Here is a 14,280-nt window from a genome sequence, read left to right as displayed (position 1 = left end):
CACAGAGAGTGAGAGAAATAACCAAACAAGTCTCTTGCTGGTGCACAGTTGAACTAAAGGGCATCTAGAACTACTACTAAAATGTGTCTACATGTTTTGTAGATTTTTCCCAGACATCAAAGTGCTGTTGTGGTTTTAAGTAGACTTTAAACATCCAATTTTGTTTTACTGTTAAAAACAGTGTGACTTTTCTGAAAGTGGAAGCAACCTTTTAGTTCAGTTGTAGATGCCCTTTAGTTCAACTGTGAACCAGCAAGAGACTTGTTTAGTGGACCAACAGCTGTTGCACATCTGCACATCTGAGTTTACACCTCTCTCTCTCTCTCTCTCTCTCTCTCTCTCTCTCTCTCTCTCTCTCTCTCTCTCTCTCTCTCTCTCTCTCTCTCTCTCTCTCTCTCTCTCTCTCTCTCTCTCTCTCTGTCTCTCTCTCTCTCTCTCTCTCTCTCTCTCTCTCTCTCTCTCTCTCTCTCTCTCTCTCTCTCTCTCTCTCTCTCTCTCTCTCTCTCTCTCTCTCTCTCTCTCTCTCTCTCTCTCTCTCTCTCTCTCTCTCTCTCTCTCTCTCTCTCTCTCTCTCTGTCTCTCTCTCTCTCTCTCTCGTCTCTCTCTGTCTCTCTCTCTCTCTCTGTCTCTCTCTCTCTCTCTGTATCTCTCTCTCTCTCTCTCTCTGTCTCTCTCTCTCTCTCTCGTCTCTCTCTGTATCTCTGTCTCTCTCTGTATCTCTCTCTCCTCTCTCTCTCTCTCTCTCTCTCTCATTATGAATAATTTTCACTGCAGTCTCAGAGAACAATCACTTCTGTGGTGGTCGACACACACACACACACACACACACACAGGAAGTGGACGTTTCTTTGAGAGGGTAAATCAGGTCTGTATCTCTGTCTCTCTGTCTCTCGTCTCTCTCACACACACACACTCCTCTCTTTTTCTTGGCAGACCTTTTCTCAAGCTAAACAAACCAAAGACTTTGCACTGAAGTCTTAAAACACACACACACACCGCTCCTGATCTTGAGACTGTCCCTTTGCCCCTGTTGAACTGTTCAACATCGCCACCAGACACCAGACCGGACCCTGGGTACACAACTGAACTATAGATAGATAGATAGATAGATAGATAGAGAGAGAGAGAGAGAGAGAGAGAGAGAGAGAGAGAGAGAGAGAGAGAGAGAGAGAGAGAGAGAGAGAGAGAGAGAGAGAGAGAGAGAGAGAGAGAGAGAGAGAGAGAGAGAGAGAGAGAGAGAGAGAGAGAGAGAGAGAGAGAGAGAGAGAGAGAGAGAGAGAGAGAGAGCGAGCCTTACTTGTGGAGGGCTCGTGGTAACTGCTGGAGAGGAATGAGTGGAGCCAACACATGGTTTCAAGGTGTTTGATGCCATTCCATTCGCTCCGTTCCAGCCATTATTATGAGCCGTCCTCCCCTCAGCAACCTCTACTGACCTCTGTGTGTGTGTCCCGCTGACCATATCGTTTTAGTGTCTGTGATTTTCTTGCCAAGACATATTCTCATAGCACTACACCAGGTGACTCTAGTGTTCGTGTGTGTGTACTCTAGTCTCCTCTAGGGTGGTGGGTCTAACCGCCTCATGAAGACACACCCTGTCTCTATGTCTTGGAACGTGTTTAAAAAATATCTCTTGTAGATGAATAGATTGATACATTTTTATTTGACTTGAAATCCTGATCTCACTGTGGTGAATCTCTCACCAACTGAACATCTACCTGAAAATTTATTTTTATTTTACCTTTATTTAACCAGGCAAGTCAGTTAAGAACAAATTCTTATTTTCAATGACGTCCTAGGAACAGTGGGTTAACTGCCTGTTCAGGGGGCAGAACGACAGATTTGTACCTTGTCAGCTCGGGGGTTTGAACTCGCAACCTTCCGGTTACTAGTCCAACGCTCTAACCACTAGGCTACCCTGCCGCCCCAAAAAAATCTGAAAATCTAAAATCTAATTTGATCAAAAGTAGTTAAAAAAAGAAAGAAGTCAATATCTTAATCTCAATTGCAGTTCCTTGTTTCTTTGCAACGTCTCTTCTTCGCTTCCATTTTCAAAACCCCTGAATAAGAAGATCACAGTATTTTAATGTAATAATGGAACCTAGGCAAGTCAGTTAAGAACAAATTCTTGTTTACAATGACAGCCTACCCCCGGACAACGCTGGGCCAATTGTGCACCACCACCCTGTGGGACTCAGCCGGATCACAGTCGCATATGATACAGCCTAGAATCGAACCAGGGACTGTAGTGACGCCTCTTTTCGCTGAGATGCAGTGCCTTTAGACCCCCTGCCCCACTTGGGAGCCCTCTGTTCATCACCTCTGATCTTCTACTCCAATGGGTTTTGAGATGGCGGCTAAGAGAGAGAGATTGCGAGGAAACGCAATTGAGATTTTCCAATTTACAAAACGACGAGTCATCTATCGGTCAAACCGGAGAAGTGTCGCTGTCAAATTAAATGCAGCCTGTAGTTCCAGCGCTGGCCACTAGGCGGGAGTGTTTACCATATCTGTGGACAGGCCTCCTGACGTGGCAGCTGGGTTTCAGTCCTCAAATGTCTGTTTATTACAACAGTTGTAATCTGACTCATGACTTTAATAAGTGTTCATAAGATATAGAGGGTTAGAGTGTAGAGGGTTAGAGTGTCGAGGGTTAGAGTGTAGAGAGTTAGAGTGTAGAGGATTAGAGTGTAGAGGGTTAGAGTATAGAGGGTTAGAGTGTAGTGGGTTAGAGTGTCGAGGGTTAGAGTGTAGAGGGTTAGAGTGCAGAGGGTTAGAGTGTCGAGGGTTAGAGTGTAGAGGGTTAGAGTGCAGAGGGTTAGAGTGTAGAGGGTTAGAGTGTAGAGGGTTAGAGTGTAGAGGGTTAGAGTGCAGAGGGTTAGAGTGTAGAGGGTTAGAGTGTAGAGGGTTAGAGTGTAGAGGGTTAGAGTGTCGAGGGTTAGAGTGTAGAGGGTTAGAGTGTAGAGGGTTAGAGTGCAGAGGGTTAGAGTGCAGAGGGTTAGAGTGTAGAGGGTTAGAGTGCAGAGGGTTAGAGTGCAGAGGGTTAGAGTGCAGAGGGTTAGAGTGTCGAGGGTTAGAGTGTAGAGGGTTAGAGTGTAGAGGGTTAGAGTGTAGAGGGTTAGAGAGTAGAGGGTTAGAGTGTCGAGGGTTAGAGTATAGAGGGTTAGAGTGTAGAGGGTTAGAGTGTAGAGGGTTAGAGTGTAGAGGGTTAGAGTGTAGAGGGTTAGAGTGTAGAGGGTTAGAGTGCAGAGGGTTAGAGTGCAGAGGGTTAGAGTGTAGAGGGTTAGAGTGTAGAGGGTTAGAGTGCAGAGGGTTAGAGTGCAGAGGGTTAGAGTGCAGAGGGTTAGAGTGCAGAGGGTTAGAGTGCAGAGGGTTAGAGTGCAGAGGGTTAGAGTGCAGAGGGTTAGAGAGTAGAGGGTTAGAGTGTAGGGGGGTTAGAGTGGTCCCATACCTCTTTACCTCCACCTACAGTCACATACCTCTTTACCTCCACCTACAGTCACATACCTCTATACCTCCACCTACAGTCCCATACCTCCACCTACAGTCCCATACCTCTTTACCTCCACCTACAGTCACATACCTCTTTACCTCCACCTACAGTCACATACCTCTATACCTCCACCTACAGTCCCATACCTCCACCTACAGTCACATACCTCTTTACCTCCACCTACAGTCACATACCTCCGCCTACAGTCACATACCTCCACCTACAGTCCCATACCTCTTTACCTCCACCTACAGTCACATACCTCTTTACCTCCACCTACAGTCACATACCTCTATACCTCCACCTACAGTCCCATACCTCTATACCTCAACCTACAGTCACATACCTCTTTACCTCCACCTACAGTCACATACCTCTATACCTCCACCTACAGTCACATACCTCTTTACCTCCACCTACAGTCCCATACCTCTATACCTCCACCTACAGTCACATACCTCTTTACCTCCACCTACAGTCCCATACCTCTATACCTCCACCTACAGTCCCATACCTCTATACCTCCACCTACAGTCACATACCTCTTTACCTCCACCTACAGTCCCATACCTCTATACCTCCACCTACAGTCACATACCTCTTTACCTCCACCTACAGTCACATACCTCCGCCTACAGTCACATACCTCTTTATCTCCACCTACAGTCCCATACCTCTTTACCTCCACCTACAGTCACATACCTCTTTACCTCCACCTACAGTCACATACCTCTTTACCTCCACCTACAGTCCCATACCTCTTTACCTCCACCTACAGTCCCATACCTCTATACCTCCACCTACAGTCACATACCTCTTTACCTCCACTTACAGTCTCATACCTCTCTACCTCCACCTACAGTCACATACCTCTTTACCTCCACCTACAGTCCCATACCTCTTTACCTCCACCTACAGTCACATACCTCTTTACCTCCACCTACAGTCACATACCTCCACCTACAGTCACATACCTCTATACCTCCACCTACAGTCACATACCTCCACCTACAGTCACATACCTCTATACCTCCACCTACAGTCACATACCTCCACCTACAGTCACATACCTCCACCTACAGTCACATACCTCTTTACCTCCACCTACAGTCACATACCTCCACCTACAGTCACATACCTCCACCTACAGTCACATACCTCCACCTACAGTCACATACCTCTATACCTCCACCTACAGTCACATACCTCCACCTACAGTCACATACCTCCACCTACAGTCACATACCTCAACCTACAGTCACATACCTCTATACCTCCGCCTACAGTCACATACCTCTATACCTCCACCTACAGTCACATACCTCTTTACCTCCACCTACAGTCCCATACCTCTTTACCTCCACCTACAGTCACATACCTCTATACCTCCACCTACAGTCACATACCTCTATACCTCCACCTACAGTCACATACCTCTTTACCTCCACCTACAGTCACATACCTCTTTACCTCCACCTACAGTCCCATACCTCTTTACCTCCACCTACAGTCACATACCTCTTTACCTCCACCTACAGTCACATACCTCCACCTACAGTCACATACCTCTTTACCTCCACCTACAGTCACATACCTCTATACCTCCACCTACAGTCCCATACCTCCGCCTACAGTCACATACCTCTATACCTCCACCTACAGTCACATACCTCTTTACCTCCACCTACAGTCACATACCTCTTTACCTCCACCTACAGTCACATACCTCTTTACCTCCACCTGCAGTCACATACCTCTATACCTCCACCTACAGTCCCATACCTCCACCTACAGTCACATACCTCCAACTACAGTCACATACCTCTTTACCTCCACCTACAGTCACATACCTCTTTACCTCCACCTACAGTCCCATACCTCCACCTACAGTCACATACCTCTTTACCTCCACCTACAGTCACATACCTCTTTACCTCCACCTACAGTCACATACCTCCACCTACAGTCCCATACCTCTTTACCTCCACCTAAAGTCCCATTCCTCTATACCTCCACCTACAGTCACATACCTCCACCTACAGTCCCATACCTCTTTACCTCCACCTAAAGTCCCATACCTCTTTACCTCCACCTACAGTCACATACCTCCAACTACAGTCACATACCTCCACCTACAGTCACATACCTCTATACCTCCACCTACAGTCACATACCTCCACCTACAGTCACATACCTCCACCTACAGTCCCATACCTCTTTACCTCCACCTACAGTCACATACCTCCACCTACAGTCACATACCTCCACCTACAGTCACATACCTCCACCTACAGTCCCATTCCTCTATACCTCCACCTACAGTCACATACCTCCACCTACAGTCCCATTCCTCTATACCTCCACCTACAGTCACATACCTCCACCTACAGTCACATACCTCCACCTACAGTCACATATCTCCACCTACAGTCCCATTCCTCTATACCTCCACCTACAGTCACATACCTCCACCTACAGTCACATACCTCCACCTACAGTCCCATACCTCTTTACCTCCACCTACAGTCACATACCTCCACCTACAGTCACATACCTCCACCTACAGTCACATACCTCCACCTACAGTCCCATACCTCTTTACTTCCACCTACAGTCACATACCTCTATACCTCCACCTACAGTCACATACCTCTTTACCTCCACCTACAGTCACATACCTCTTTACCTCCACCTACAGTCACATACCTCCAACTACAGTCCCATACCTCTTTACCTCCACCTACAGTCCCATACCTCTTTACCTCCACCTACAGTCACATACCTCCACCTACAGTCCCATACCTCTATACCTCCACCTACAGTCACATACCTCTTTACCTCCACCTACAGTCACATACCTCTTTACCTCCACCTACAGTTCCATACCTCTTTACCTCCAACTACAGTCACATACCTCTTTACCTCCACCTACAGTCCCATACCTCTTTACCTCCACCTACAGTCCCATACCTCTTTACCTCCACCTACAGTCCCATACCTCTATACCTCCACCTACAGTCACATACCTCTTTACCTCCACCTACAGTCAGAATACCTCTTTACCTCCACCTACAGTCACATACCTCTTTACCTCCACCTACAGTCACATACCTCTATACCTCCACCTACAGTCCCATAGCTCTTTACCTCCACCTACAGTCCCATACCTCTATACCTCCACCTACAGTCCCATACCTCTTTACCTCCACCTACAGTCACATACCTCTTTACCTCCACCTACAGTCACATACCTCTTTACCTCCACCTACAGTCACATACCTCTTTACCTCCACCTACAGTCACATACCTCTTTACCTCCACCTACAGTCACATACCTCTTTACCTCCACCTACAGTCACATACCTCTTTACCTCCACCTACAGTCACATACCTCCACCTACAGTCACATACCTCTTTACCTCCACCTACAGTCACATACCTCTTTACCTCCACCTACAGTCACATACCTCTATACCTCCACCTACAGTCCCTTACCTCCACCTACAGTCACATACCTCTTTACCTCCACCTACAGTCACATACCTCCACCTACAGTCACATACCTCTTACCTCCACCTACAGTCACATACCTCTATACCTCCACCTACAGTCACATACCTCCACCTACAGTCACATACCTCTTTACCTCCACCTACAGTCACATACCTCTATACCTCCACCTACAGTCACATACCTCTATACCTCCACCTACAGCCCCATACCTCTTTACCTCCACCTACAGTCACATACCTCTTTACCTCCACCTACAGTCTCATACCTCCACCTACAGTCACATACCTCTTTACCTCCACCTACAGTCACATACCTCCACCTACAGTCACATACCTCTTACCTCCACCTACAGTCACATACCTCTTTACCTCCACCTACAGTCACATACCTCCACCTACAGTCTCATACCTCCACCTACAGTCACATACCTCTTTACCTCCACCTACAGTCACATACCTCCACCTACAGTCACATACCTCTTACCTCCACCTACAGTCACATACCTCTTTACCTCCACCTACAGTCACATACCTCCACCTACAGTCACATACCTCTTACCTCCACCTACATTCACATACCTCCACCTACAGTCCCATACCTCTTTACCTCCACCTAAAGTCCCATTCCTCTATACCTCCACCTACAGTCACATACCTCTTTACCTCCACCTACAGTCCCATTCCTCTATACCTCCACCTACAGTCACATACCTCCAACTACAGTCACATACCTCTTTACTTCCACCTACAGTCCCATTCCTCTATACCTCCACCTACAGTCCCATACCTCTTTACCTCCACCTAAAGTCCCATTCCTCTATACCTCCACCTACAGTCACATACCTCTTTACCTCCACCTACAGTCCCATTCCTCTATACCTCCACCTACAGTCACATACCTCCACCTACAGTCCCATTCCTCTATACCTCCACCTACAGTCACATACCTCCAACTACAGTCACATACCTCTTTACCTCCACCTACAGTCACATACCTCTTTACCTCCACCTACAGTCACATACCTCTTTACCTCCACCTACAGTCCCATACCTCTATACCTCCACCTACAGTCACATACCTCCACCTACAGTCACATACCTCTTTACCTCCACCTACAGTCCCATACCTCTATACCTCCACCTACAGTCACATACCTCCACCTACAGTCACATACCTCTTTACCTCCACCTACAGTCACATACCTCTCTACCTCCACCTACAGTCCCATACCTCTTTACCTCCACCTACAGTCACATACCTCTATACCTCCACCTACAGTCCCATACCTCCACCTACAGTCCCTTGCCTCCACCTACAGTCCCTTACCTCCACCTACAGTCCCATACCTCTTTACCTCCACCTACAGTCACATACCTCTTTACCTCCACCTACAGTCACATACCTCTTTACCTCCACCTATAGTCACATACCTCTTTACCTCCACCTACAGTCCCATACCTCTTTACCTCCACCTACAGTCACATACCTCTTTACCTCCACCTACAGTCCCATTCCTCTATACCTCCACCTACAGTCACATACCTCTATACCTCCAGCTACAGTCCCATACCTCTTTACCTCCACCTACAGTCACATACCTCCACCTACAGTCACATACCTCCACCTACAGTCCCATACCTCTTTACCTCCACCTACAGTCCCATACCTCTTTACCTCCACCTATAGTCCCATACCTCTTTACCTCCACCTACAGTCACATACCTCTATACCTCCACCTACAGTCCCATACCTCTATACCTCCACCTACAGTCCCATACCTCTTTACCTCCACCTACAGTCACATACCTCTTTACCTCCACCTACAGTCCCATACCTCTATACCTCCACCTACAGTCACATACCTCTTTACCTCCACCTACAGTCTCATACCTCTTTACCTCCACCTACAGTCCCATACCTCTATACCTCCACCTACAGTCCCATACCTCTATACCTCCACCAACAGTCCCATACCTCTTTACCTCCACCTACAGTCCCATACCTCCACCTACAGTCACATACCTCTATACCTCCACCTACAGTCCCTTACCTCCACCTACAGTCACATACCTCCACCTACAGTCACATACCTCCACCTACAGTCACATACCTCCACCTACAGTCACATACCTCCACCTACAGTCACATACCTCTTTACCTCCACCTACAGTCCCATACCTCTTTACCTCCACCTACAGTCACATACCTCTTTACCTCCACCTACAGTCACATACCTCTATACCTCCACCTACAGTCCCTTACCTCCACCTACAGTCACATACCTCTTTACCTCCACCTACAGTCACATACCTCCACCTACAGTCACATACCTCCACCTACAGTCACATACCTCTTTACCTCCACCTACAGTCACATACCTCTTTACCTCCACCTACAGTCACATACCTCTTTACCTCCACCTACAGTCACATACCTCCACCTACAGTCACATACCTCTTTACCTCCACCTACAGTCACATACCTCCACCTACAGTCCCATTCCTCTATACCTCCACCTACAGTCACATACCTCTTTACCTCCACCTACAGTCACATACCTCTCTACCTCCACCTACAGTCACATACCTCTTTACCTCCACCTACAGTCACATACCTCCACCTACAGTCCCATTCCTCTATACCTCCACCTACAGTCACATACCTCTTTACCTCCACCTACAGTCACATACCTCTCTACCTCCACCTACAGTCACATACCTCCACCTACAGTCACATACCTCCACCTACAGTCACATACCTCTTTACCTCCACCTACAGTCACATACCTCTTTACCTCCACCTACAGTCACATACCTCCACCTACAGTCCCATTCCTCTATACCTCCACCTACAGTCACATACCTCTTTACCTCCACCTACAGTCACATACCTCTCTACCTCCACCTACAGTCACATACCTCCACCTACATTCACATACCTCCACCTACAGTCACATACCTCTTTACCTCCACCTACAGTCCCATTCCTCTTTACTTCCACCTACAGTCACATACCTCTTTACCTCCACCTACAGTCCCATACCTCTTTACCTCCACCTACAGTCACATACCTCTTTACCTCCACCTACAGTCACATACCTCTTTACCTCCACCTACAGTCACATACCTCTTTACCTCCACCTACAGTCACATACCTCTTTACCTCCACCTACAGTCACATACCTCTTTACCTCCACCTACAGTCACATACCTCTTTACCTCCACCTATAGTCCCATACCTCTTTACCTCCACCTACAGTCACATACCTCTATACCTCCACCTACAGTCCCATACCTCTATACCTCCACCTACAGTCCCATACCTCTTTACCTCCACCTACAGTCACATACCTCTTTACCTCCACCTACAGTCCCATACCTCTATACCTCCACCTACAGTCACATACCTCTTTACCTCCACCTACAGTCTCATACCTCTTTACCTCCACCTACAGTCCCATACCTCTATACCTCCACCTACAGTCCCATACCTCTATACCTCCACCAACAGTCCCATACCTCTTTACCTCCACCTACAGTCCCATACCTCCACCTACAGTCACATACCTCTATACCTCCACCTACAGTCCCTTACCTCCACCTACAGTCACATACCTCCACCTACAGTCACATACCTCCACCTACAGTCACATACCTCCACCTACAGTCACATACCTCCACCTACAGTCACATACCTCTTTACCTCCACCTACAGTCCCATACCTCTTTACCTCCACCTACAGTCACATACCTCTTTACCTCCACCTACAGTCACATACCTCTATACCTCCACCTACAGTCCCTTACCTCCACCTACAGTCACATACCTCTTTACCTCCACCTACAGTCACATACCTCCACCTACAGTCACATACCTCCACCTACAGTCACATACCTCTTTACCTCCACCTACAGTCACATACCTCTTTACCTCCACCTACAGTCACATACCTCTTTACCTCCACCTACAGTCACATACCTCCACCTACAGTCACATACCTCTTTACCTCCACCTACAGTCACATACCTCCACCTACAGTCCCATTCCTCTATACCTCCACCTACAGTCACATACCTCTTTACCTCCACCTACAGTCACATACCTCTCTACCTCCACCTACAGTCACATACCTCTTTACCTCCACCTACAGTCACATACCTCCACCTACAGTCCCATTCCTCTATACCTCCACCTACAGTCACATACCTCTTTACCTCCACCTACAGTCACATACCTCTCTACCTCCACCTACAGTCACATACCTCCACCTACAGTCACATACCTCCACCTACAGTCACATACCTCTTTACCTCCACCTACAGTCACATACCTCTTTACCTCCACCTACAGTCACATACCTCCACCTACAGTCCCATTCCTCTATACCTCCACCTACAGTCACATACCTCTTTACCTCCACCTACAGTCACATACCTCTCTACCTCCACCTACAGTCACATACCTCCACCTACATTCACATACCTCCACCTACAGTCACATACCTCTTTACCTCCACCTACAGTCCCATTCCTCTTTACTTCCACCTACAGTCACATACCTCTTTACCTCCACCTACAGTCCCATACCTCTTTACCTCCACCTACAGTCACATACCTCTTTACCTCCACCTACAGTCACATACCTCTTTACCTCCACCTACAGTCACATACCTCTTTACCTCCACCTACAGTCACATACCTCTTTACCTCCACCTACAGTCACATACCTCTTTACCTCCACCTACAGTCACATACCTCTTTACCTCCACCTACAGTCCCATACCTCTTTACCTCCACCTACAGTCCCATACCTCTTTACCTCCACCTACAGTCACATACCTCTTTACCTCCACCTACAGTCACATACCTCTTTACCTCCACCTACAGTCACATACCTCTTTACCTCCACCTACAGTCTCATACCTCTTTACCTCCACCTACAGTCACATACCTCTATACCTCCACCTACAGTCCCATACCTCTATACCTCCACCTACAGTCCCATACCTCTTTACCTCCACCTACAGTCACATACCTCTTTACCTCCACCTACAGTCTCATACCTCCACCTACAGTCACATACCTCTTTACCTCCACCTACAGTCACATACCTCTTTACCTCCACCTACAGTCACATACCTCTTTACCTCCACCTACAGTCACATACCTCCACCTACAGTCACATACCTCTTTACCTCCACCTACATTCACATACCTCCACCTACAGTCCCATACCTCTTTACCTCCACCTACATTCACATACCTCCACCTAAAGTCCCATTCCTCTATACCTCCACCTACAGTCACATACCTCTTTACCTCCACCTACAGTCCCATTCCTCTATACCTCCACCTACAGTCACATACCACCAACTACAGTCACATACCTCTTTACCTCCACCTACAGTCACATACCTCTTTACTTCCACCTACAGTCACATACCTCCACCTACAGTCACATACCTCTTTACCTCCACCTACAGTCACATACCTCTTTACCTCCACCTACAGTCACATACCTCTTTACCTCCACCTACAGTCACATACCTCCACCTACAGTCACATACCTCTTTACCTCCACCTACAGTCACATACCTCTTTACCTCCACCTACAGTCACATGCCTCTTTACCTCCACCTACAGTCACATACGTAACAAGCAGGACATTCATACCAGCCTTACACTACATTAAGCAGGACGTTCATACCAGCCTTACAGTACATTAAGCAGGACTTTTCATACCAGCCTTACAGTACATTAAGCAGGACATTCATACCAGCCTTACACTACATTAAGCAGGACGCTCATACCAGCCTTACAGTACATTAAGCAGGACGTTCATACCAGCCTTACACTACATTAAGCAGGGCATTCATACCAGCCTTACACTACATTAAGCAGGAAATTCATACCAGCCTTACAGTACATTAAGCAAGACATTCATACCAGCCTTACACTACATTAAGCAGGACATTCATACCAGCCTTACACTACATTAAGCAGGACGTTCATACCAGCCTTACATTACATTAAGCAGGACGTTCATACCAGCCTTACAGTACATTAAGCAGGACATTCATACCAGCCTTACAGTACATTAAGCAGGACATTCATACCAGCCTTACAGTACATTAAGCAGGACATTCATACCAGCCTTACAGTACATTAAGCAGGACATTCATACCAGCCTTACAGTACATTAAGCAGGACATTCATACCAGCCTTACAGTACATTAAGCAGGACGTTCATACCAGCCTTACAATACATTAAGCAGGACATCCATACCAGCCTTACAGTCCAATTGTAACCCAGTAGTAGTGTGAGCTGCTAACATAAAGTGACATGGAGGCTGTTTCTACAGTCTGAGCCTGTTTCTACAGTCTGACCCTGTTTCTACAGTCTGATCCTGTTTCTACAGTCTGAGCCTGTTTCTACAGTCTGAGCCTGTTTCTACAGTCTGAGCCTGTTTCTACAGTCTGATCCTGTTTCTACAGTCTGAGGCTGTTTCTACAGTCTGATCCTGTTTCTACAGTCTGAGCCTGTTTCTACAGTCTGACCCTGTTTCTACAGTCTGATCCTGTTTCTACAGTCTGAGCCTGTTTCTACAGTCTGACCCTGTTTCTACAGTCTGAGGCTGTTTCTACAGTCTGAGCCTGTTTCTACAGTCTGAGCCTGTTTCTACAGTCTGATCCTGTTTCTACAGTCTGACCCTGTTTCTACAGTCTGAGGCTGTTTCTACAGTCTGACCCTGTTTCTACAGTCTGATCCTGTTTCTACAGTCTGACCCTGTTTCTACAGTCTGAGGCTGTTTCTACAGTCTGAAGTCCCCTGTGTTTTCCCCCACGGTGGAGGGATTGTGCGCACCGACACGGAGTTCTGTGTGTGTGTGTCTTTGTGTGTGTGTGTGTGTGTGTGTGTGCTCAGTGTGTGTGTGTGTGTTTTTGTATGTGTCCTTAAGGTATCCCTCCATACCTCAGAAGGCTCCCTGAGTCACATACCTCACATTCCTGGCAACAATGGCTCTGTTTTCACTAGCCTGTTTTATAGAGGGTCTTCAGAGATGTTTTCACTAGCCTTTTTAATAGAGGGTCTTCAGAGATGTTTTCACTAGCCTGTTTTATAGAGGGTCTTTAGAGATGTTTTCACTAGCTTGTTTTATAGAGGGTCTTTAGAGATGTTTTCACTAGCCTGTTTTATAGAGGGTCTTCAGAGATGTTTTCACTAGCCTGTTTTACAGAGGGTCTTCAGAGATGTTTTCAGTAGCCTGTTTTATAGAG

This window comes from Oncorhynchus mykiss, chromosome 10, assembly GCF_013265735.2.
Source record: "Oncorhynchus mykiss isolate Arlee chromosome 10, USDA_OmykA_1.1, whole genome shotgun sequence".
Lineage (NCBI taxonomy): Eukaryota > Metazoa > Chordata > Actinopteri > Salmoniformes > Salmonidae > Oncorhynchus > Oncorhynchus mykiss.
Note: the sequence above shows the minus strand (reverse complement) of the source record.